Source organism: Staurois parvus, unplaced genomic scaffold (assembly GCF_062004578.1).
Source record: "Staurois parvus isolate SC_StPar_1 unplaced genomic scaffold, SC_StPar_1.0 ptg001185l, whole genome shotgun sequence".
Taxonomy (NCBI): Eukaryota; Metazoa; Chordata; class Amphibia; order Anura; family Ranidae; genus Staurois; species Staurois parvus.
In genome coordinates this window covers 333,121-358,087 of record NW_028318981.1, presented here as the reverse complement: position 1 = coordinate 358,087, position 24,967 = coordinate 333,121, and the positions used below count along the sequence as shown (strand labels likewise).

Sequence of the window (24,967 nt, the reverse complement as noted above, 5' to 3'; positions counted from 1 at the left end):
GTGGTAACATCTGCCTTGATTGGTGGTGGTGGTAACATCTGCCTTGATTGGTCGTGGTGGTAACATCTGCCTTGATTGGTTATGGCAACATCTGCCTTGATAGGTGGTGGTGTTAACATCTGCCTTGATTGGTGTTGTTGTTAACATCTGCCTTGATTGGTGGTGGTGGTGGTAACATCTGCCTTGATTGGTGATGGTAACATCTGCCTTGATTGGTCGTGGTGGTAACATCTGCCTTGATTGGTGATGGTAACATCTGCCTTGATTGGTCGTGGTGGTAATATCTGCCTTGATTGGTGATGGTAACATCTGCCTTGATAGGTGGTGGTGTTAACATCTGCCTTAATTGGTGGTGATGTTAACATCTGCCTTGATTGGTGGTGGTGGTGGTGGTAACATCTGCCTTGATTGTTGGTGGTGATAACATCTGCCTTGATTGGTGGTGTTAACATCTGCCTTGGTTGTTGTTGGTGGTAACATCTGCCTTGATTGGTGGTGGTGATAACATCTGCCTTGATTGGTGGTAGTGGTGGTGGTAACATCTTCCTTGATTGATGGTGGTGTTAACATCTGCCTTGTTTGGTGGTGGTGGTAACATCTTCCTTGATTGGTGGCGGTGATTCAATGTGCCTTGATTGGTGGTGGTGGTAACATTTGCCTTGATTGGTGATGGTAACATCTGCCTTGGTTGGTGGTGGTAACATCTGCCTTGATTGGTGGTGGTGGTGGTGGTAACATCTGCCTTGATTGGTGGTGGTGGTAACATCTGCCTTGATTGGTGGCAGTGGTAACATCTGCCTTGATTGGTGATGGTAACATCTGCTTTGATTGGTGGCAGAGGTAACATCTGCCTTGATTGGTGATGGTAACATCTGCCTTGATTGGTGATGGTAACATCTGCCTTGATTGGTGGTGGTAGTGATTGGATGAAGGTGATTGAATTACCTGTATGGCTTTAGATACTGAGGTAGGTTCCTGACACTCATTACAGCTGAGGAAGCAACGTAAGTGAGCTGTGAAATGTCTCCACTATTACAGAACAAGACCAGTTAAATGTGACTAACTACTATTAGCTACAGTATACTGTGATCTGGATTAATGAGAACCTTCACAGATGTATAGATATGAAACCACACATATCATCATGGAGCCAATTGGGAATGATAATTTATTCATCATTGACAGGGCAATGTCCCTGTAATGGACAAAGAATTAACATCGCTCTCTTCAACTGGAACATCTTGTGACTTGTCCCACCCTTCTGTGACTTCACTCTGGATGAGGAGAAAATGAAGACAGACATGAAGAATATAATCCCAACACATTACCAGTCAATATGTCAAATATAAGCGTTATTACATGAAATAAGGACACATTGTATTTCAGTTTTGAGTGGACACTACTGAGTTGAAGGATCCCTCAGCTTCTTATATAAGAGTTTCCTCCCAAAGCTGTTAGACTTCCCCTTTGTAGCTTGTAGACTTAGAAAAGAAAGTAGCAACATCAAGTCAATGAGTTTTGGGTTGAAAAGAGCCCTTCTCCAGGGCTGTTTGTGCATGCTATTAGATAGAAATGGTTCCTAAACTGGATATATTCATTGCAAGATTTCCGAAAGCAGGCTGACAGAGTGCCGGATATAGCTGCAGAGGCAGCAATCTTTCACATCTAGTAGCATGGAGTAACAGCCCTGAAGAAGGGAAGTAATTTCCCCCAAAACACATTGGCTTTATGTACATATCGCTACTTTCAATAAACACCATTTAAACTTACCTAAAACTCTCATTTCTTTGGAAATCAGGTGCTCTTTCCTTCTTTTCTAAGTCTACATGTGGAAACAACCATAAGGCCTTATCAAAAAGGTAGCAGTCCAAGCTCCAAGAGGGTTCACTGCCACCAATGGGCACAATCTACAGGTTGGAAGGGATTTCTTCCAACCTGCCCACACAATTACCCAGCAATGACTACTGACTGATCCAATGGAAACACTGTGTTATAGCATTGGGTGGACACCACTGGGTTGAATGAACATTTAGCTTCTTATGTCAGAGTTTCCTCCCACAGTTGTGAGTCTTCCCGACTGTAGCTTGTGTCTTCTCCTTCAAATCCCCTCCACCAATAGAAAGATTCCTTTAAAGTAGTTTGTCTTTGTCCCTCCCACAAAACCATAGCAAGGATGTCACCCACTCACAGCTGAACTCCTACAAACCTATCTTTATTCAACATTATAGAAAATCCATTAGTGGGTGAGACCATGATATGTGTTTGTACTGGATACTGGAATTGGGTGGAACTTGGACAAGTAGGGGAAACTCAACACTGCCCTCCCCAAAACGTTACAAGGGTGTCATGAGTGCTCATTTTAGAGTACTAACAGCATTGATCACTCCCCTTCCACAATCCTCTTCTAATGCCTCTAGTAACTGGGTTTAGTGCCTGCCCCTTGCAGAGGAACTGTCTAGGCAATGGTGGTCTATATGGTAAATACATCAATGGTCACACTTCCCTCTTCACTGCCACTCTGGATGAAGAGTACTTATGGACCACATAGTCTTGCCTGGTCTTGTCCTGCCATCAACTGGTCAAAAAGGCTGTTCATCACATTATGTGATTAAAATGGTGTCTTTGGAGGCAGGAGGAGGAAGGGTCAAGCTTGACTCTTACAGGAAAAGTCAAAGTTTGCATATACCTTTGGTTGCCTCTATCTCCAGATCATATAAATGTATAATAGTCATGACTGTATGCTGTGGTAAGGATATTAGAGTGTAAGCTCCTCTGGTGCAGAGACTGATCAGACTGGCACAGTGTTCTCTGTACAGCATTACGGTATATATCAGAGCCATATTTATCTATAATAATAGTGTGTGTGTGCAGGGGCGGACTGACAACTCATGGGGCCCCCGGGCAATAGGGGATCATGGGGCCCCTGTGTCCTTGCCCTGTGTCCTTGCCCAAACTCAAAAAAGCCTATGAGAAAGGTACCAGGGGCATCTCATGGGGCCCCCTACTGACCCTGGGCCCTTGGGCAGTGCCCGAGTTTCCAAATGGTCAGTCCGCCCCGTGTGTGTGTGACAGTGGGGGGATATTAGAACAATGATTTCATGATAAATCTTTATTAATCTTTAGGTCGGGGTTGTGTGGAGCTTATACATAAAGGAAAGGCTGAGTAGACCCAGTTTGATGTCATGGCTGTTTCTGTGGTCAATGCATTTCCTAAATTCGTCTTGTGTCCTTCATGGTTTTACACATTAACCATCACACAGCTCAATACACAAAGAATACAATATTACCCCCCCAAAGATCGGAAAGACTCTATATTCGGGTGGGGTGGTAGTACCTGGCGATGATGAGTCTACACACATCTTCGTGCAAAATTCACAGCACTTCTCCTCTCGGGGGCAGTCTTCATCCTCCTGACAGTTATGTTCCGTTTGATAATTGTGGCAGAAATTGCGAAACACTGGGCAGTTTCCAGGTTTGTCTATGGAAAGAGGACAGAGGGGACAGTTGGTGATGCTCTACACATCATACATGAACGGTGAATCTCCATCTACTGGTTCTGGTACCTCTGAGTTGAGGTTTCACAAGATAGGTGGACCACATTTGTACACATTGTACATTGAAAAACCTCACTGCTAGGCAAGACAATGACACTCTCAACTGTACCCTGCACAGAGATTTCCACATCACATGACAATGAACTAAGTGCCGGCATGTGTATAATAATACTGGGGACATTAGAGTGTAAGCTCCTCTGGTACAAAGACTGATATGCCTGGCTCAGGAGAACACTCCTCTAGTCTCAATCACTCCTCTAGTCCCAACCACTCCTCTAGTCCCAATCACTCCTCTAGTCCCAATCACTCCTCTAGTCCCAGGCATTCCTCTAGCCCCAGGCACTCCTCCAGTCCCAGGCACCCCTTCAGTCCCAATCACTCCTCTAGTCCTAGGCATTCCTCTAGTCACAGGCACTCCTCTAGTCAAGGCACTCCTCTAGTCAGTGTACTCCTCTAGTCCCAGGCACTCCTCTAGTCACAATTACTCCTCTAGTCCCAATCACTCCTCTAGTCCCAGGCACTCATCCAGTCCCAATTACTCCTCTAGTCCCAATCACTCCTCTAGTCCCAATCACTTCTCTAGTCCAAATCACTTCTCTAGTCCCAGGCACTTCTCTAGTCCAGGCACTCCTCCAGTCCCAATCACTCCTCAAGTCCCAATCACTCCTCTAGTCCCAGGTATTCCTCTAGTCCCAGGCACTCCTCTAGTCCCAGGCTCTCCTCTAGTCCCAGGCACTCCTCCAGTCCCAGGCACTCCTCCAGTCCCAATCACTCCTCTAGTCCCAATCACTCCTCTAGTCCCAGGTATTCCTCTAGTCCCAGGCACTCCTCTAGTCCCAGGCACTGCTCCAGTCCCAGGCACTCCTCCAGTCCCAATCACTCCTCTAGTCCCAGGTATTCCTCTAGTCCCAGGCACTCCTCTAGTCCCAGGCTCTCCTCTAGTCCCAGGCACTCCTCCAGGCCCAATCACTCCTCTAGTCCCAGGCACTCCTCTAGTCCCAGACACTCCTCCAGTCCCAATCACCCCTCTAGTCCCAGGCATTCCTCTAGTCCCAGTCACTCATCTGGTCCAGGCACTCCTCTAGTCCCAGGCGCTTCACTAGTCAAGGCACTCCTCTAGTCCTAGGCACTCCCAGGACTCAATCTAGCCTGTCTGATGTGTGGGTGCAAGAAAAAAGTCAGGGGGCAGAGGATGGGAGATAAGCAGTTTACAGGACAGGGGCAGGGCAGAAGACAGGGGTCACTGCTGGCAGGGCAGAAGACAGTGGTCACTGCTGGCAGGGCAGAGGACAGGGATATAGCTCTTTCTCCCATACCTGCACTGCACACAGCCTGGGCACAGGCAGAGCTCTTCCTCCCCACACAATGCATAACTGAGATCAGTATAGTGTCAGGCTAGGGCGGTAAAGTGTAAGATTAGGGCAGTATAGTGGCAGGTTAGGGCATTATAGTGGCAGGTTAGGGTTGGCTTTTGTGGGGAACAACTAAAATCTGCCCACCCCTGCACCCCCCTAGATGAAGCCATGGGCACTCCTTTACTGCCATGCATTACTTGCTGGAGGGGTGGGAATGTTATGTATAATAACAGTGTGTCACTATAGTGGGGACATTAGAGTGTAAGCTCCTCTGGTACAGAGACTGATGTGACTGGCTCAGTGTTCTCTGTACACCACTGCGGTATATGTCAAAGTTATAGATATCAGTAAAAGCCATAGCAGAGCATTACTTGCCTGCAATCACAACTCGGAGCAATAGCACCCCCAGGAGGATGGATAGGGTCACTGCTGTCAGTCTCATGCCTGTGGTTTGGAATGAATACCTCTGCTCTGTGGATGGGGAAATAAGAGCAGTCAGTGCTTCAAACTTCCAATCATAACTTAGGCTAGGTTCACATCTATGCAGGTTGCGGTTGATGTGTTTTTCCAGCACATTTTGCAGCACGTTTTCGAACATCCATCTTTGATGTGTTCTGGATGCTATTTTGAATGCGTTTTGCGGGTTGTTTTAACTAATCGGAATGTATGACAGTTCTGTTCATGTAGTGTGACTTTGATGCAACTTTGATGTGACTTTACACTCTCTGGCACTCAAGTAGCATCAAAGTATTGAAGGAACCAAGGGTTAAGTGTTAAGATTAAGGGCTAGGGTTATGGTTAAATGTTAGGGTAAAGGTTAGGGTTAAGAACTAGGGTTAGAGTTAAATGTTAAGATTAAGGGCAAGGTTAGGGTTAAATGTTAGCGTTAGGGTTAAATTTTGGGGTTAAGGGCTAGGGTTAGGGTTAAATATTAAGGTTAGGGTTAAGGTTAGGGTTAAATGTTAAGATTAAGGGCTAGGGTTAGGGTTAAGGGCAAGGTTTAGGGTTAAATGTTAGGGTTAAGGACTAGGGTTAGGGTTAAATGTTAAGATTAAGGGCTAGGGTTAGATGCTAGAGATAATGGCTAGGATTAGGGTTAAGGGCAAGGTTTAGAGTTAAATGTTAGGGTTAAGGGCTAGGGTTAGGGTTAAATGTAAAGGTTAAGACTAGGGTTAAGGGTTAGGGTTAAATGTTAAGATTAAGTGCTAGGGTTAGGGTTAAGGGCTAGGGTTAGGGTTAAGGGCAAAGTTCAGGGTTAAATGTTAGGGTTAAAGGATAGGGTTAAGGACTAGGGTTAGGGTTAAATGTTAAGATTAAGGGCTAGGGTTAGGGTTAAGGGCTAGGGTTAGATGCTAGAGTGAGGGGTAGGGTTAGGGTTAAATGTTTAGATTAAGGGCTAGGGTTAATTGTTAGGGTTAAATGTTAGGGTTAAGGGCTAGGGTTAGGGTTAGATGCTAGAGTTAAGGACTAGGGTTAGGGTTAAATGTTTAGATTAAGGGCTAGGGTTAGATGTTAGAGTTAAGGGCTAGGGTTAGGGTTAAGGGCAAGGGTTAGGGTTAAATGTAAGGGTTAAGGTTAGGGTTAAGGACTAGGGTTAGGGTTAAATGTAAGGGTTAAGGTTAGGGTTAAGGACTAGGGTTAGGGTTAAATGTAAGGGTTAAGGACTAGGGTTAGGGTTAAATGTTAAGATTAAGGGCTAGGGTTAATTGTTAGGGTTAAGGTTAGGATTAAGGGCAAGGGTTAAGGGCTAGGGATAGATGCTAGAGTTAAGGGCTTGGGTTAAGGTTAAGGGCAAGGGTTAGGGATAAATGTAAGGGTTAAGGTTAGGGTTAAGGGCTAGGGTTAGGGTTAAGGGCTAGGGATAGATGCTAGAGTTAAGGGCTTGGGTTAAGGTTAAGGGCAAGGGTTAGGGTTAAATGTAAGGGTTAAGGTTAGGGTTAAGGACTAGGGTTAGGGTTAAATGTTAAGGTTAAGGGCTAGCATTAGGGTTAAGGGCTAGTGTTAGGGTTAATTGTTAGGGTTAAGGTTAGGGTTATGTGCTAGGGTTAGGTTTAAATGTTAAGATTAAGGACTACAGTTAGGATTAAGGGCTAGGGTTAAATGTAAGGGTTAAGGTTAGGGTTAGGTGCTAGGGTTAGGGTTAGGGTTAAGGGCAAGGGTTAGGGTTAAATGTTAGCATCAGGGATAAGGGTAACCCTTTACCTTAATATTTAACCCTAAGCCTAGCCCTTAACCCTAACCCTAGCATTAGCCCTAGCCCTAGTCCTTAACCCTTTGAGGACCATAAGATTACGGAACGCCAAAAGAATCAATTTTTTGTTTTTAAAGTTTGTACACTTCAGTTGTTGTAACTAAGCCATTTCATGAAATAATTGGCAAAAAGCTAGACCCATTTGTTGTTTGTTGATAGGAACTAATATTTTGACTCAAACCAAAAAAAAAGAAAGATTTTTAAGTTCTTAATCAGATGATACAGGCAATTAAAAACATGGGACAAATACGTCCCTTGGTCCTCAAAGGGTTAACACTAACCCTAACATTTCACGCTAACCCTAGCTCTTAACCCTAACATCAAACCCTAACCCTAGCCCCTCACCCATGTGTGTAAAGTCACATCGAAGTTGCACTACATGAACAGAACTGTCATACTTTCTTATAAGCAAAAAAACCCCCACAACATTCATCAAAAACTCAACACTTGCGTTTTTGGTGACGATCCACTGAAGTCTATTACATGCAAAATGCAATCTGCTGCAGGAAAAAAAAGTCCCTGATCCCTTCCAAAAAATGCACTGGCTCAAAACGCACAGATGTGAACTAGATCCATTGGAAACCATGTAAAGTGTGAACCAAGGGTTAAAGCTTATCTCCATGTTTTAGTGAAGTTCAGATAGTTAGTTTAGACCAAGATGGGCCAAGCTATGAGCAATAATAGTTCATAATCAAAAAAACAATGTATTTCATCAGACCAGCCTTCTATAGTCTACCTCCAGTTATTTTCTTGTGTAGTTAGCTGGAAAGCTGTATTGAAGACTCCAGTCCCAGGAGCTCCTCTAGTCCCAGACACTCCTCTAGTCTCAGGCACTCCTCTAGTCCTAGGCATACCTCTAGTCCCAGGCACGCCTCTAGTCTTAGGCACTCCTCCAGTTCCAGGCATTCCTCTAGTCCCAGGCACTCCTCTAGTTTCAGGCACTCCTCTAGTCCTAGGCATATATCTAGTTCAGGCACTCTTCTAGACCCAGGCATCCCTCTAGTCCTAGGCATATCTCTAGTCCAGGCACTCCTCTAGTCCCAGGCATCCCTCTAGTCCAGGCACACCTCTAGTCTTAGGCACTCCTCCAGTTCCAGGCATTCCTCTAGTCCCAGGCACTCCTCTAGTCTCAGGTACTTCTCTAGTCCAGGCACTCCTCTAATCCTAGGCACTCCTCCAGTTCCAGGCACTCTTCTAGCCCCAGGCACTCTTCTAGCCCCAGGCACTCCTCTAGTCCCAGGCACTCCTCTAGTCCCAGGCTCTCCTCTAGTTCAGGCATTCCTCTAGTCTAGGCACTCCTCCAGTCCCAGGCACTCTTCCAGTCCCATGCACTCCTCTAGTCCCAGGCATTCCTCTAATTCAGGCATTCCTCTAGTCTAGGCACTCTTCCAGTCCCAGGCACTCCTCTAGTCCCATGCACTCCTCTAGTCCCAGGCATTCCTCTAGTCCCAGGCACTCCTCCAGTCCCAGGCACTCCTCTAGTCCTAGGCAGTCCTCCAGGCCTAGGCATTCCTCTAGTCCAGGCACTCCCCTAGTCTCAGGCACTCTTCTAGTCCTAGGCATTTCTCTAGTCAAAGGCACTTCTCTAGTCCATGCACTCCTCTAATCCTAGGCACTCTTCCAGTCCCAGGCACTCCTCTAGCCCCAGGCCCACCTCTAGTCCCAGGCACTCCTCTAGTTCAGGCATTCCTCTAGTCTAGGCACCCCTCCAGCCCCAGGCACTCTTCCAGTCCCATACACGCCTCTAGTCCCAGGCATTCCTCTAGTCCCGGGCACTCCTCCAGTCCCAAGCACTCCTCCAGTCCCAGGCACTCTTCCAGTCCAAGACACTCTTCCAGTCCCAGGCACTCCTCTAGTCCCAGGCATTCGTCTAGTCTCGGGTACTCCTCTAGTCCCAGGCACTCCCAGGACTCGATCTAGCCTGTTTGATGTGGGGATGCAGTACAAAATGTCAGGGGGCAGAGGATCGGAGATAAACAGGGCAGAGGACAGGGGTCAATGCTAGCAGGGCAGAAGACAGGGGTCACTGCTGGCAGGGCAGAGGACAGGGGCACATCTCTTTCTCCCATCCCTGCACTGCACACAGCCTGGGCACAGGCAGCAGAGCTCTTTCTCCCCACACAATACATAACTGAGATCCGTATAGTGTCAGTCAAGGACAGTATAGTGTCAGGCTAGGGCAGTAAAGTATCAGATTAGGGTGGTATAGTGTCAGATTAGGGCAGTATAGTCGTAGGTTAGGGCAGCATAGTGACAGGTTAAGGTTGGCTTTGGAGGGAACAACTAAAATCTGGGGGGGCATGCCCACCCCTGCACCCCCCCTTGATCTGGCCGTGAGCACTTCTTTATCCCCAGGCATTACTTGCTGGAGGGGTGGGACTGCATGTCAATCCCTACAACTCGTGATTAATCCTCTGTGTGCTGATGGTCTTCCATATACTGTACACCTCTGCGATGTTCAGAGGGTTAATGGAGAATATTGGAGGTGAATGCGTAAACATCCTGCAGACTGAACAGACATCACCTGATATCACATGGAGTTTCAGCCTATTATACATGATAATATATTCAGCTTTGTCATTGTAACATTAAATATTCGAATATTGTCATCTAGAGATAAAGTCATGGGAAAGCCAAGAATTTTGAGCTGCACCTGAAAAAGAAGTGAGAAAATCTTCCAATGGGGATGCTTATCCCTATGACTTGAGTCAAACTTTTGGAGATATCTTCTCCATGGTTCTATATTTAGGATGTATCTGGTCTATAAACCATTGGCTCTGGATGGACAGTTGGATAAATGGTTCTATATTTAGGAAGTATCTGGTCTATAAACCAGAGGCTCTGGATGGACAGGTGGATAAATGGTTCTATATTTAGGATGTATCCGGTCTATAAACCAGAGGCTCTGGATGGACAGGTGGATAAATGGCTCTATATGTAGGATATATCCGGTCTATAAACCAGAGGCTCTGGATGGACAGTTGGATAAATGGATCTATATTTAGGATGTTTCCCATCTATAAACCAGAAGCTCTGGATGGACAGTTGGATAAATGGTTCTATATTTAGGATGTATCTGGTCTATAAACCAGAGGCTCTGGATGGACAGTTGGATAAATGGCTCTATATTTAGGATGTATCCGGTCTATAAACCAGAGGCTGTGGATGGACAGTTTGATAATTGGCTCTATATTTAGGATGTATCCGGTCTATAAACCAGAGGCTCTGGATGGACAGTTGGATAAATGGTTCTAAATTTAGGATATATCTGTTTTATAAACAAGAGGCTCTGGATGGACAGTTGGATAAATGGTACTATATTTAGGAAGTATCCAGTCTATAAACCAGAAGCTCTGGATGGACAGTTGGATAAATGGCTCTATATTTAGGATGTATTCGGTCTATAAACAAGAGGCTCTGGATGGACAGTTGGATAAATGGCTCTATATTTAGGATGTATCCGGTCTATAAACCAGAGGCTCTGGGTGTACAGTTGGATAAATGGCTCTATATTTAGGATGTATTCGGTCTATAAACAAGAGGCTCTGGATGGACAGTTGGATAAATGGCTCTATATTTAGGATGTATCCAGTCTATAAACCAGAGGCTCTGGGTGTACAGTTGGATAAATGGCTCTATATTTAGGATGTATCTGGTCTATAAATCAAAGGCTCTGTATGGACAGTTGGATAAATGGCTCTATATTTAGGATGTATCCGGTCTATAAACCAGAGGCTCTGGGTGTACAGTTGGATAAATGGTTCTATATTTAGGATGTATCCGGTCTATAAACCAGAGGCTATGGATGGACAGTTGGATAAATGGCTCTATATTTAGGATGTATCCGGTCTATAAACAAGAGGCTCTGGATGTACAGTTGGATAAATGGTTCTATATTTAGGCTGTATCCGGTCTATAAACCAGAGGCTATGGATGCACAGGTGGAAAAATGGATTTATATTTAGGATGTGTCCAGTATATAAATCAGAGGCTCTGGGTGTACAGTTGGATAAATGGTTCTATATTTAGGATATATCCGGTCTATAAACCAGAGGCTCCGGATGGACAGTTAGATAAATGGCTTTTTATTTGGGATATATCTGGTCTACAAACCAGAGGCTCTGCATGGACAGTTGGATAAATGTTTGTATATTTAGGATGTTTCCCATCTATAAACAAGAGGCTCTGGATGGACAGTTGGATAAATGGCTCTATATTTAGGAAGTATTCGGTCTATAAACCAGAGGCTCTGGATGGACAGGTGAATAAATGGCTTTATATTTAGGATGTTTCCGGTCTATAAACCAGAGGCTCTGGATGGACAGTTGGATAAATGGTTCTATATTTAGGATGTATCCGGTCTATAAACCAGAGGCTCAGGATGGACAGTTGGATAAATGGTTCTATATTTAGGATGTATACTGTCTATAAACCAGAGTCTTTGGATGGACAGTTAGATAAATGGCTCTATATTTAGGATGTATCCGGTCTATAAACCAGAGGCTCTGGATGGACAGTTGGATAAATGGTTCTATATTTAGGATGTATCCGGTCTATAAACCAGAGGCTCTGGATGGACAGGTGGATAAATGGCTCTATATTTAGGATATATCTGGTCTATAAACCAGAGGCTCTTTCTGTACAGTTGGATAAATGGCTCTATATTTAGGATGTATCTGGTCTATAAACCAGAGGCTCTGTATGGACAGTTGGATAAATGGCTCTATATTTAGGATGTATCTGGTCTATAAACCAAAAGGCTCTGGATGTACAGTTGGATAAATGGTTCTATATTTAGGCTGTATCCGGTCTATAAACCAGAGGCTATGGATGCACAGGTGTAAAAATGGCTTTATATTTAGGATGTGTCCAGTATATAAATCAGAGGCTCTGGGTGTACAGTTGGATAAATGGCTCTATATTTAGAATATATCCGGTCTATAAACCAGAGGCTCTGGATGGACAGTTGGATAAATGGCTCTATATTTAGGATATATCCGGTCTATAAACCAGAGGCTCTGGATGTACAGGTGGATAAATGACTCTATATGTAGGATGCATCCGGTCTATAAACCAGAGGCTCCGGATGGACAGTTAGATAAATGGCTTTTTATTTGGGATATATCTGGTCTACAAACCAGAGGCTCTGGATGGACAGTTGGATAAATGTTTGTATATTTAGGATGTTTCCCATCTATAAACAAGAGGCTCTGGATGGACAGTTGGATAATGGCTTTATATTTAGGATGTATACGGTCTATAAACCAGAGGCTCTGGATGGACAGGTGGATAAATGGTTCTATATTTAGGATATATCCGGTCTATAAACCAGAGGCTCTGGATGGACAGTTGGATAAATGGCTCTATATTTAGGATGTATCCAGTCTATAAACCAGAGGCTCTGGATGTACAGGTGGATAAATGGCTCTATATGTAGGATGCATCCGGTCTATAAACCAGAGGCTCTGGATGGACAGTTAGATAAATGGCTTTTTATTTAGGATATATCTGGTCTATAAACCAGAGGACAGTTGTATAAATGCTTGTATATTTAGGATGTTTCCCATCTATAAACAAGAGGCTCTGGATGGACAGTTGGATAAATGGCTCTATATGTAGGATGTATCCGGTCTACTAACTAGAGGCTCTGGATGGACAGTTGGATAAATGATTCTATATTTAGGATGTATCTGGTCTATAAACCAGAGGCTCTGGATGGACAGTTGGATAAATGGTTCTATATTTAGGATGTATCCGGTCTATAAACCAGAGGCTCTGGATGGACAGGTGGATAAATGGCTCTATATTTAGGATGTATCCGTTCTATAAACCAGAGACTCTGGATGGATAGTTGGATAAATGGTTCTATATTTAGGATGTATCCGGTCTATAAACCAGAGGCTCTGGATGGACAGGTGGATAAATGGCTCTATATTTAGGATGTATCCGGTCTATAAACCAGAGGCTCTGGATGGACAGGTGGATAAATGGCTCTATATTTAGGATGTATCCGGTCTATAAACAAGAGGCTCTGGATGGACAGTTGGATAAATGGCTCTATATTTAGGAAGTATCCGGTCTATAAACCAGAGGCTTTGGATGAACAGGTGGTTAAATCAAAATAGAAAAAAACAACAGTGAGCGCTAATCCTGAAAGCGGCTAGGCACTCTAAGCAACCAATATATACTTAAGTGAAATAACATAAAATAAGTGCAGCGCTAAAAGTAATAAAACAGATATAAGTCCACTAAAAGTCTTGGTCATTAGGACGTGTCCAGCGACAAATGAGGATTCAGAATTGGTGATCCGTGTGGAAACGGCTGAAAAACGCACTCACCAGAAGTAAGACATATAAACGCAGTGTGCATCTAGTGCTCATGGATCCTCAATCCAGAGGGGTAAAGCTGGTCCGGTTGAAGGAATGGTGGGTCCCTCCTCTGTGGATGCAGCAACAGATCCTCCTGCTCCCGATTAGGTGTAGGATTCCAAGATCAAGATTCTGCAAGCAAAAGCTCCACAAGGGAGTTGTAGGGAAGGACACCCATAGTGTAGTAAGGTTATAAAAAGCAGCTTTATTAAAATAATATCCAATTCAAAGTAGGCAGGTATCATACAGATGTGTCAGCAAGACAAACTAACCCTGACACTCTGAATAATGGCCGCCGGGCCTCCACGTGGCTCCGGCGGCGTAGCGTCTCGACGTCCAGGCTCCTCCTTACGCGTTACGTGCGCACGCACATCTTCAGAGGTATGGAACCATTGGCGTGATGACGCGAATAGGCGCATATAAATAGGCATAATGACGCATGCGCGGTTACGTATGCGCCAGTGTGCAATAACCAAGGCGCATGTGCGTGGCTCCGTCTTCCATTTTAATGGAGCTCGGAGACACAGGATGGAAGGGCAAGGATGCCCTATGCTTGACAGATGAATGTCAATGAAGACAAGTTCAACAACGGTGTGTAATACACCCATATTGAAGACAATCTGATTCAGATCTATATAAAAATATCAAATAGGCGCGATAGCGCCAATGTGTTGAACTTATTTCCAGTTAGATAGTATAATTTCAGTAAATGTATATACATGCGTCATTATATCTTTGCAAATTAAAATTTATCAATATTCAAAACGACATCATATATATAACAGTTATGTGCCAGGAAGAAGTTCTCAGAGGGTGAAACTAAAATCAAATAAAAAGACTGCAGAACTGAGTCTGCACCAACCTCGAAACCAATGACACATGTGGGAATCATTAAAAGATCAATAAAAAATATTTAGATAGAAACGCATGTGTGAAGGTCAAACCATGCGTCTATAACATGGAAAAAAGGGGGGAGAATAATAGTTAAATTCACATCACCCATTAGCAATAAAGCAGTTAAGGTCTAAGTCTATATTGAGCCCCGCTGGATGGGAAGTACCCAATTCAAAAATGTGTTTAGTCTCCAGCTGGGAAACTGCTCTCGCTTTATGTGTACCCCTCCAATGAGGGGTGACTAAGTCGATCCCCACAAACTTGAGTGATGTGGGATCCCTATGGTGAAAACGTCTGTAATGTAGGGATAATGAATGGTCTTTATATCCTTTTCTCATGTTAGCAATGTGTTCACGAAGGCGGTCTCTAAGCCTCCTGGTGGTCCGGCCAATATATTGTTTGGAGCACGGGCATTCAAGCAGATAGACTACAAATTTGCTGTCACAACTAATAAATTTATCTATTTCATATGTCTTGTGTGTTTGGCTAGAACTATAGGAATAAGTTTTCTTCTTTCTACTTCCATTGCACTTACAGGCGATGCACCTATTACAGGGGTAAAAACCTTTCATATTAAACAATGTGAGTGATTTAACAGGAGGGTTAATAATGTTAGGAGATATTTTATCTCTAAGAATGGCTGGTCTCCGAAAAATTACTTCAGGTGTATCAGGAAGTATGTTATTCAAAACTGGATCTGATTTTAATATATTCCAATTTCTCCTGATAATATGTTTGACCGCTCTATGTTGGACAGAGAAGGTAGTGATAAACGGACAAAAAATGTCATTGATTTTCTTAGAATTGGTACCTAAAAGTTCCTCCTGGCTAATCTGGGTGATATCTAAGATAGTGTTATCTAGGGATACCCCATTATAGCCCTTCTCCAAAAAGCGTTCTTTCAAAATATTGGCTTGTATCTGAAAATCTGAGGTGTTAGTACAATTTCTTCTCAGTCTAAGCAATTGTCCTTTAGGGACGTTAGCAAGCCAACTGGGATGGTGGCAACTATCCAAAGGAATATAACTATTCCGATCGGACGACTTGAAAAACGTTTTGGTGATAATTTTATTGTCTACCTTCACCAAGGTGAGGTCTAAAAAACTAACTTCTTCATGACTGAAGTTATAGGTGAGTCTAATATTTTGATTATTGTAATTCAAGGTAGTGAAAAAGTTTTCTAGCGATTGTGTATTCCCATTCCACAACAAGAGAATGTCGTCAATATATCTCCTATAGAAGACCAATTCTGGCCAGTCCCTAGAGTATATAATCTCTTCCTCCCAGAAGGACATAAATAGATTGGCGAGGCTGGGGGCGAATTTCGCCCCCATAGCCACACCCTTTACTTGTAAATAGTATTTGCCATCAAACCACATGTAATTCTTAACCATTGCAAATTCAAGTAGTTCTATAATGAAATCAATATGTGTAGAACCAAGAGAGCTTTGTTGTCTTAGGTAACATTCTGCGGCTCTCATCCCATCTGCATGGTTAATGTTACTGTACAGCGATTCAACATCTGCTGTAACCAATATTGTAGATGGAGTGATAACTGCATCCTTAATGGCATTTAGGACCTGTTTGGTGTCCTTGAGATATGAAGGGGTGTGGACCACTAGTGGCTGGAGATAATGGTCTATGTATTGTCCGATCTTGGAGCAAAGGGAATTGATCCCACTGACAATTGGCCTTCCTGGGGGTCTCAAAGGGTCCTTATGAATCTTAGGTAAGATATAGAGGATTGGTATTTTAGGTGCCTTGGGACAGAGAAAGTCCCTTTCTTTTTTGTTGATGGTATCTCTCTCAAAACCTGTCTTTATGATAGCTTTCAGGGCGTTCTTAAAGGTCGTTGTAGGATTATAATTGAGGGGAAGATAAGTGGAGGAATCTTTCAAGATATTGTATACTTCCTCCATGTAATCCTGTTTGTTAAGGACTACTATTCCTCCACCTTTATCCGCAGGGCGGATGACCAAGTCATTTTTCTCTAGCAGTGTTTTAGTTGCATGTTTAAGACTTGCATCCGCATAAACTTTTTTAATCTGTAATTTCTGTAAGTCTCTTAAGGTTTGATCTCTAAAAAGACCCACTGCAGAATTAGTTTGTGGTGGAGGGTTGAATGTGGATGCGTTACTGAGGTTAGAAGAATTCCTATTTTTATTCATAGTTAAATCTTTAGCAATGGGATTAGTTAGAAAATGTCTTTTTATGGACAATTTTCTAGCGAACTTGTGCACGTCTATGAACGTCTCAAATTTGTTAAGGGATATAGCCGGCGCGTACTTTAATCCTTTGTCTAGGAGCTTCAGTTCATTATCTGAAAGGGATGTAGTACTCAAATTAAAAATACCTTTACCTATTATACCTTCCTCCTTTTTTGGGTATCTATGTATTCTTCTTCCTCCTCTCTTTCCTCTTGGTCTACGCTCCTTTTTCTTATCCTGCCTGGTCCTAAAAAACATTGTTCCTGATTATTATAATAGTGGTAATCATTAGTATTATAAACCCTAGGAGTTATTGGAGGGTAATAGTTAGGAGCAGGATTTCTCGGAGGGTTGTAAGATTTTTTGTGTGGTTTCTTATAGTTCTTATTATGATTCCTTGGAGAGGGGTAGTACCCTTTATCATTAGATTGTATCTCAGGTCCCTTTCGGTGATACCCCCCATGTTGAGCTGGTCTAGCAGGGCTGTGTTGATAATTCCTCTCAAGAGGATATGGTTGGTTAAAATTTTGCGGCGTCTGATAGTTATTGGGGTGCCACCTAGAGTCTCTAAAACCCACATTAGTGTCAGGTAGATTGGATAGTGGTTCAAACCTATTAGAGGTTTTGATCTGATGGTCATTCTTATTGCTATTAGCATTTATATTCCTATTTTTATTAGAATTTTTCCCTTTTGGGAGTGGTAGCTTAGGTATAGGAGGTTTTGGGGACCTAGGTGTAGGTTCTGTAACAGGTATTTGCATGGCATCTAGGGGGTCCTCTTGCCATTTAAAAATCAGATTAGACTGGTAATCATTTAGATCACGTTGATACTTTTTTCTTTTTTTATTTTTTTGTTCGTTTTCTATGTGCTCCAGGTGTTTCTTTAATTTGTTAGACTCAGAGGTATATTCCTCATTACTTTTGTAGGGGATTAACCTTTCCCTAACTAAGTTAATTTCTTTGTCTAACATGGCCAGTTTCTTTTTCTTTCTGGCAATGATGAACTTCAGCAGATCTAAACCAGCTAAGTTAAAATACTGGTGCCATTCTGCCACTGCTGCAGTGTCATCAGAGTCAGGAGTAACATTCCACCTAAGGGCTCTCGGGACCATATGTTCTCCAACATATCTCTCTAAGAAGGAGACGTCCCATAGAGTTTTAACCTCCGTGGTGGTGAGATTGTTAAGATGTAAAAAAATACCCCTAAGGTCATTTGATTCATGGGTATGGGTGAAAAAATCAATAGGTATGGCAGCTCTTGAGGCTCTAACATCAAAAATATCACCCATCCTAAATAGGAAAGCAGCTTCAAACTAAAATCGGTAACAGACGGATAAATGGCTCTATATTTAGGATGTATCCGGTCTATAAACCAGAGACTCTGGATGGATAGTTGGATAAATGGCTCTATATGTAGGATGTATCCGGTCTACTAACTAGAGGCTCTGGATGGACAGTTGGATAAATGGTTCTATATTTAGGATGTATCCGGTCTATAAACCAGAGGCTCTGGATGGACAGTTGGATAAATGGTTCTATATTTAGGATGTATCCGGTCTATAAACCAGAGGCTCTGGATGGACAGGTGGATAAATGGCTCTATATTTAGGATGTATCCGGTCTATAAACCAGAGACTCTGGATGGATAGTTGGATAAATGGCTATCTACATAACTTACCTTATCATGTTCATGTTGCCACTTGCTACACAGTAAAATATTAGATCCTCAAAGGTATGGATAGCATGTATAGGTTCAAAATGGTTTGAATTTCTTTATTGTGTATCTAGGCAGTTTTTTGCTTAATATGGACTTTGGTGAAGGTATCCTCCTACTAAACCTGGAGCCTTGGCTTCAGTTACTATCTTACCGCTGATATGGACCCAGCTGGCTCCTCTTCATTTTAAACATTCATTCATTTCTGTGGGTAGCTACACTCATAATGGTTCCAGCGGTCGCTTGGAGAACAGCTCTCCCCAACATTAAAATCAACAGACCATGCTATTCTGTTTATGTGCATGTAGCTAGGTTTAATCCCCCCCCCCCGGGTTTATAAGAGTCCCTCAGGCTCTGGCAGTGTGTTCCTAGCTCCATCTCTGGCCATGCAATTATAAGGTGTTCTCACTGTCTCCACTGGATCCTCTTACTATTATCCATTACAATGGAGGGGAGTAGGACTCTGTGGCAGGTGAGCAAATTGAGCATTATAGTGAAGAGATCACTGATGGGCCCTCACCTTTCATCTGGCCCAGGTGTAGGAATGCTCACACTGTCCTGTCAGCATGGTGGATTGGTAGGTGCTCAGGATGTCCTCCCTAAGAGACCTTGGGCATAGTGAAGATCCTTCTTTTCAGCATCCTGCCTGTAGGTTGGCTTCCCTCCCTGGGGCCCCCTCCCAGACTCCACACTCTAGCCTTCTCTCAATCCATCTTCCCTCTGACTTCCCTGCTGCAAAGACTCTGCCACATTTAAAGGTTGCTCTTAGCCACCATGCCCAGCCTCCTGTATGGGTATTGGCCACATGCCCTCAAACATGCATATCTGGGCCTCCTCCCCTCCTCCGCCCCACTTCCAGAATATTCTCTAAGTTTTAGAAGGGTGGTAGGGCTCCAAAATCCCTGACCTGTAGAGCCTGTTCTGAGGTGAACTCACTCCCTCCCTCCCAGGCTGACTCATCCCAGGCTGCTATCCAGCCTGACTAACAAACAAAAAAACCCCCACCCTAACTACCGAGAGGGCGCTACATAGGTGATTCAGAATTACATTTTGTTCAGGAAGATATTGACGGTTTGGCTGTGTAGAATTTGCTATATGTCCTCTGAATAGTTATTAAAGCTGAAGGTTTGGACTTATGATACTGCTGAAATTGAATCTGTTGGGTGGTGGGACTGGGCCTTTCTGTCCCTATGTCTTTGGGAAGACCTTACTGTCAACTGAATGTGGTGAACTGCCTTATTCCTGCCAGAATCTCTGTAGGTGGAGCCCATTCAATGAGCACATCTGGAATGTATTCTGCCCCAAGTAGTTATTCCTTCATCTGAAGATGTTATGGCACATTGTAATCTTCACCACCACCTTCCTCCAGACCTCACCCTTTAATTCTGGTTTAGTAAGAAAGGGGCAGGGATTAAAATAGGGATTACAATGTTTCTTGTATCATATTGTATTGTTCTGTCATAGCCTCCAGTCTTCTAGGAAGGCTTTCCACAAACTTTAGGAGTGTCTGTAGGAATTTGTGCTCACTTGTGAGGTCAAGTACTGATGATGGACGAGAAAAACTAGCTCACTATCATCGGTCCAATATTGGTACCTGAATATGGGTACAAGATCCCTCAGACGCAGCCCAAAATGTGGAGACTGATATAAACACAAAGTGGGACAACCCAATGCTAGCAGTCATGGTTTTGAAATGGGAAGTCCAACAAGATCATATAGGTTTAGAAGATGGACGCCACTAAACCGACCCCAGGAGTCAGATGCATGGATGGCTGGGCCTCAGCCACCGCTGTGGCCTCTGTGATTAAGCCCCGATGGCTGTGGCAAAATGTGTCAGAGGGCCAAGTCATCCATGCGTCTGGACCATGGGGTTGGTTGAGCAGCATCCATCTCATCCTATCAGCTACACTGAAATTGCTTCCTTTCTTTGCCGGCAGGGTGATTCTTGGTTTACTATCCAGCTTGGAGCAGTGCCATAAGACATTCTCACAGCTCAAGATCATATACAGTTGTGTTCAAAATAATAGCAGTCAGACATCACTAACCGGATCAATCACTGTTTTTGGTAGAAATGATATTTCTACATGGCAAATAATTTACTAGCAGGTGTAGTAGAGTAATAGAAATCCAACAGACCCAACAGTCATGACATGCATGCTGCTGATTCTGTGTCATTGAATCACTCATTGAAAGGGGCATGTTCAAAATAATAGCAGTGTGGAGTTCTATTAGTGAGGTCATTCATTCTTTGAAAAACAGGTGGCAATTATTGCCCTTATTTAAGGAAGGAAGGCAGCAAATGTTGTACATGCTGGTTACAGTGCATTTCTCTCTGAAATTCTGAGGAAAATGGGTCGTTCCAGACATTGTTCAGAAGAACAGCGTACCTTGATTAAAAAGTTGATTGGAGAGGGGAAAACATGTAAAGAAGTGCAGAAAATGATCGGCTGCTCAGCTAAAATGATCGCAAATGCTTTAAAATGGCAACCAAAACCTGAAAGACGTGGAAGAAAGCGAAAAACTACCATTGGAATGGATAGAAGAATAGCCAAAATGGCGCGGACTCAGCCAACAATCAGCTCCAGGAAGATGAAAGAAGGTGTGACGTTCCCTGTGAGGACTGTTACAATTAGAAGACGCCTATGTGAAGCCAAGCTATCTGCAAGAAGCCCCCGCAAAGTCCCACTGTTGGGAAAAAGACATGTGCTGAAGAGGTTACAATTTGCCAAAGAGCACATTGACCGGCCTAAAGAGAAATGGTGCAACATTTTGTGGACTGATGAAAGTAAGATTGTTCTTTTTGGGTCTAGTGGCCGGAGACAGTTTGTCAGTCGACCCCCAAACACTGAATTCAAGCCACAGTACACTGTGAAGACAGTGAAGCATGGTGGTGCAAGCATCATGATATGGGGATGTTTCTCATACTACGGTGTTGGGCCTATTTATCGCATACCAGGGATCATGGATCAGTTTGAATACATCAGAATACTTGAAGAGGTCATGCTGCCTTATTCTGAAGAGGAAATGCCCTTGAAATGGGTGTTCCAACAAGACAAGGACCCCAAACACACCAGTAACTGTGCAACATCTTGGTTCCAGACCAACAAGATTGACGTTATAGAGTGAAATAAAATCCTATAATGTTGCGCTCCCAAAACACTTAAATTTATATATGAAATCACTTGATCTATGTCTTAAAAACCATATGCAGAAAAAAATTGTATATATGATAAATCATATGACATAAAAAATTAAATTATTGAAAAACCTCCATGATTATACTAAAATAATACTGTGATTAAAAATGAATATTACTATACTAATAAAAAATTATTCAAATAATCAATGTGCATGAATAAATAAATAAATGCATCTGTGAAAATAATGTCCCATATAATAAAAGTGACTTTGTGCTGTAAATTAATCTTCAATCCATATTGCATGTAAATCCGTGACTGATTGTGAATCCTCCCATTAGTGCAGATGTACGCTCACCTCCTTATCTGCCTGCAATTAGGCTATATACGCTTTTGGTTCTCCTCCTATGGAACCTACTTGATTAGGACTTTTTCTTTTGGAATAATAGATATCCGTTGTAACTGATATGTGCTGTGGGATTGATCCCTTCTCCAGAGGATTCAACTCCTCTATGCTCTCATCTCCATGCGACTCTCCACATAGGAAAAAGATCTCAACATGGTGTTTTATCCTTTATACAGATTGGCTTTATTGACTCCAAGTATAACACTCACATGTGTTGTATTCAAAAATCTTCTCACAATGTGAACCGAGTCCTCCGCTGACTGTCAGAGGCATACACCCGTGGTCCGGCAAACGAACTGACTCCCTCCGAGTGACGTTACAGTCCCACCCCTACGCGTTACGCCACTGGTCACGTGGCTTCATCAGGGGGATTTGATTCAATTGATCAAATTAGAATCAAATCCCCCTGATGAAGCCACGTGACCAGTGGCGTAACGCGTAGGGGTGGGACTGTAACGTCACTCGGAGGGAGTCAGTTAGTTTGCCGGACCACGGGTGTATGCCTCTGACAGTCAGCGGAGGACTCGGTTCACATTGTGAGAAAATTTTTGAATACAACACATGTGAGTGTTATACTTGGAGTCAATAAAGCCAATCTGTATAAAGGATAAAACACCATGTTGAGATCTTTTTCCTATGTGGAGAGTCGCATGGAGATGAGAGCATAGAGGAGTTGAATCCTCTGGAGAAGGGATCAATCCCACAGCACATATCAGTTACAACGGATATCTATTATTCCAAAAGAAAAAGTCCTAATCAAGTAGGTTCCATAGGAGGAGAACCAAAAGCGTATATAGCCTAATTGCAGGCAGATAAGGAGGTGAGCGTACATCTGCACTAATGGGAGGATTCACAATCAGTCACGGATTTACATGCAATATGGATTGAAGATTAATTTACAGCACAAAGTCACTTTTATTATATGGGACATTATTTTCACAGATGCATTTATTTATTTATTCATGCACATTGATTATTTGAATAATTTTTTATTAGTATAGTAATATTCATTTTTAATCACAGTATTATTTTAGTATAATCATGGAGGTTTTTCAATAATGTAATTTTTTATGTCATTTGATTTATCATATATACAATTTTTTTCTGCATATGGTTTTTAAGACATAGATCAAGTGATTTCATATATAAATTTAAGTGTTTTGGGAGCGCAACATTATAGGATTTTATTTCACATTTTTTCACATTGGTAGTTATGTGGTAAATGTTTGCGATCCGATCATATAGAGGACATATATTTTATGGTGTATATTAGGGAGACTTTCTTTCCTTTTTTTGTTTTCTGGCTCGCAAGACGTTATAGAGTGGCCAGCCCAATCCTCGGATCTTCATCCAATAGAAAACTTGTGGGGTGACATCAAAAATGCAGTTTCTGAGGCAAAACCAAGAAATAGAGAAGAACTGTGGAATGTCGTCCAATCATCCTGGGCTGGAATACCTGATCACAGGGGCCAGAAGTTGGGTGACTCCATGCAACACAGATGTACAGCAGTTCTCAGAAATAGTGCGACTACAACCAAATATTCATGAAGTCATTCAAAGGAAAGCAAAATCTTAATTTTTCAGTTTATATAGTGAATGTTTGAGTTTGTAAAGAAGAATACAAACACTGCAATTTTTTTGAACAGTCTAATATTCATTTTTCTTAAATTTTTTTTAGAGGAACAACACAAATTTGATGTATTTTTCTTCATGTTTTGATTTGGAATAGAATGTGTCGTGTTCCCAATGCATTTGTGTGGATGGAAATAAAAGCTATTAGAAGGATTTTGAGCTTTATTCACTTTTTTCAACACACTGCTATTATTTTGAACACAACTGTAGGTGTGATGGTCAGGGGTCCACAGACTTTTCATCATATATATTACTTTACACTGCAAGCTTTTTTTTTTTTTTTTTTAAGAGAACATGGTGCTCCTTGAACTTTCCTTTAAGGAAGAACTCCAGGAATGAGATGAGTTTAAACACATACTTTTGGCCAGCTTGGCTCAAATGAATTATCCAGATGCCCCCTCCGTGTTGCCAATGGTGAAGCTGTAGTTCATTGTTGTGGCCTATGCTATATACAGGAAGTGGCATCCTCTTCCAGCTGGTGCTCAAGCACCTTACCCTATGTGCACCAAATACAGAGAGTAGCTTGCTGCTGCCCATCTGATAAAGTTAGAAGCAGTTTGTGTATACTGTAAATATGAATACCTGAACTGTGCACAAGGAGAAAACATACGCGTGAAGGGTGGAAGTTTTCTCAGTTTATTTTATGGTCTTCTAAAGACATTATACAGTTAAGAGATAAGAGTTAGATCAACGTGTCAGTTGTCAAAACAAGACACGTCTCTATTTTAGGTGCTCAAGGTACCTGTTAGCCATATGCCCATAAGAATAAGGAACAATCTTTGTATTCCTGTGAATGCAGCTGGAAAAAGAATACTTTAAAAGGGGATTCTGCATTTATACCTGATACAAAATGGGGTCTCCTAAGCATAACTCTGAGCGAGTCCTACTTGCTCACTCCAACACTCAGGAGAAGCCTTGTATTTGTTTCAATGCATACATGGTGTTCTCTGATTGGAGAGGGACAGCCAATTACACCACAATTTCATCTTTGAGAATGCTGAGTTCTCAAAGAGTTATAGCCTGCCTCACCATGCACAAGACTGTACCCTGCAGAACCCTCCCTTCCTGCTCCATCTTTTATCCATCCTGGTGCCTACTTTCTACATGCCTTCATCCTTCCTCCACTGATGGCATCAATAAATTCTGCGCATGCCAAACCTCACCTGAGATCTGTCAGGGTGGGCACCAATGCAAGAGTCGACACCTGACGCCACTCAGATTACGTGATCTGCAGATCCTGCCACAATGAGGATGCCGGGGACCCAGTAGCAACTGGGCATTCTCATCTCTGCATCCTCATCAGAAATAAACTTCATCATGCTTCAGAGAACCTGGAAACAACAATTTGGAAACATATAAGATGTACTTTGATGTGGGGAAAATTCTGATTGTAGAGTTTTGGTTCCACTATAAAAAAAACCCCTGTAAAGATGCAGCCACAAATCATCA

General features: G+C 42.7%; 1 long non-coding RNA gene across 1 annotated transcript; it reads right to left on the bottom strand.

Moving 5' to 3' along the window:
* Positions 1–1,142: 1,142 nt before the first annotated feature.
* On the bottom strand, positions 1,143–8,044 carry LOC149438511 (uncharacterized). Its single transcript, XR_016307895.1, has 3 exons — positions 7,897–8,044; positions 3,335–3,478; positions 1,143–1,274 (listed from the first exon to the last, which is right to left on the bottom strand). It is a non-coding gene; the product is annotated as an uncharacterized LOC149438511 (long non-coding RNA).
* Between the last annotated feature and the right edge of the window lie 16,923 nt (positions 8,045–24,967).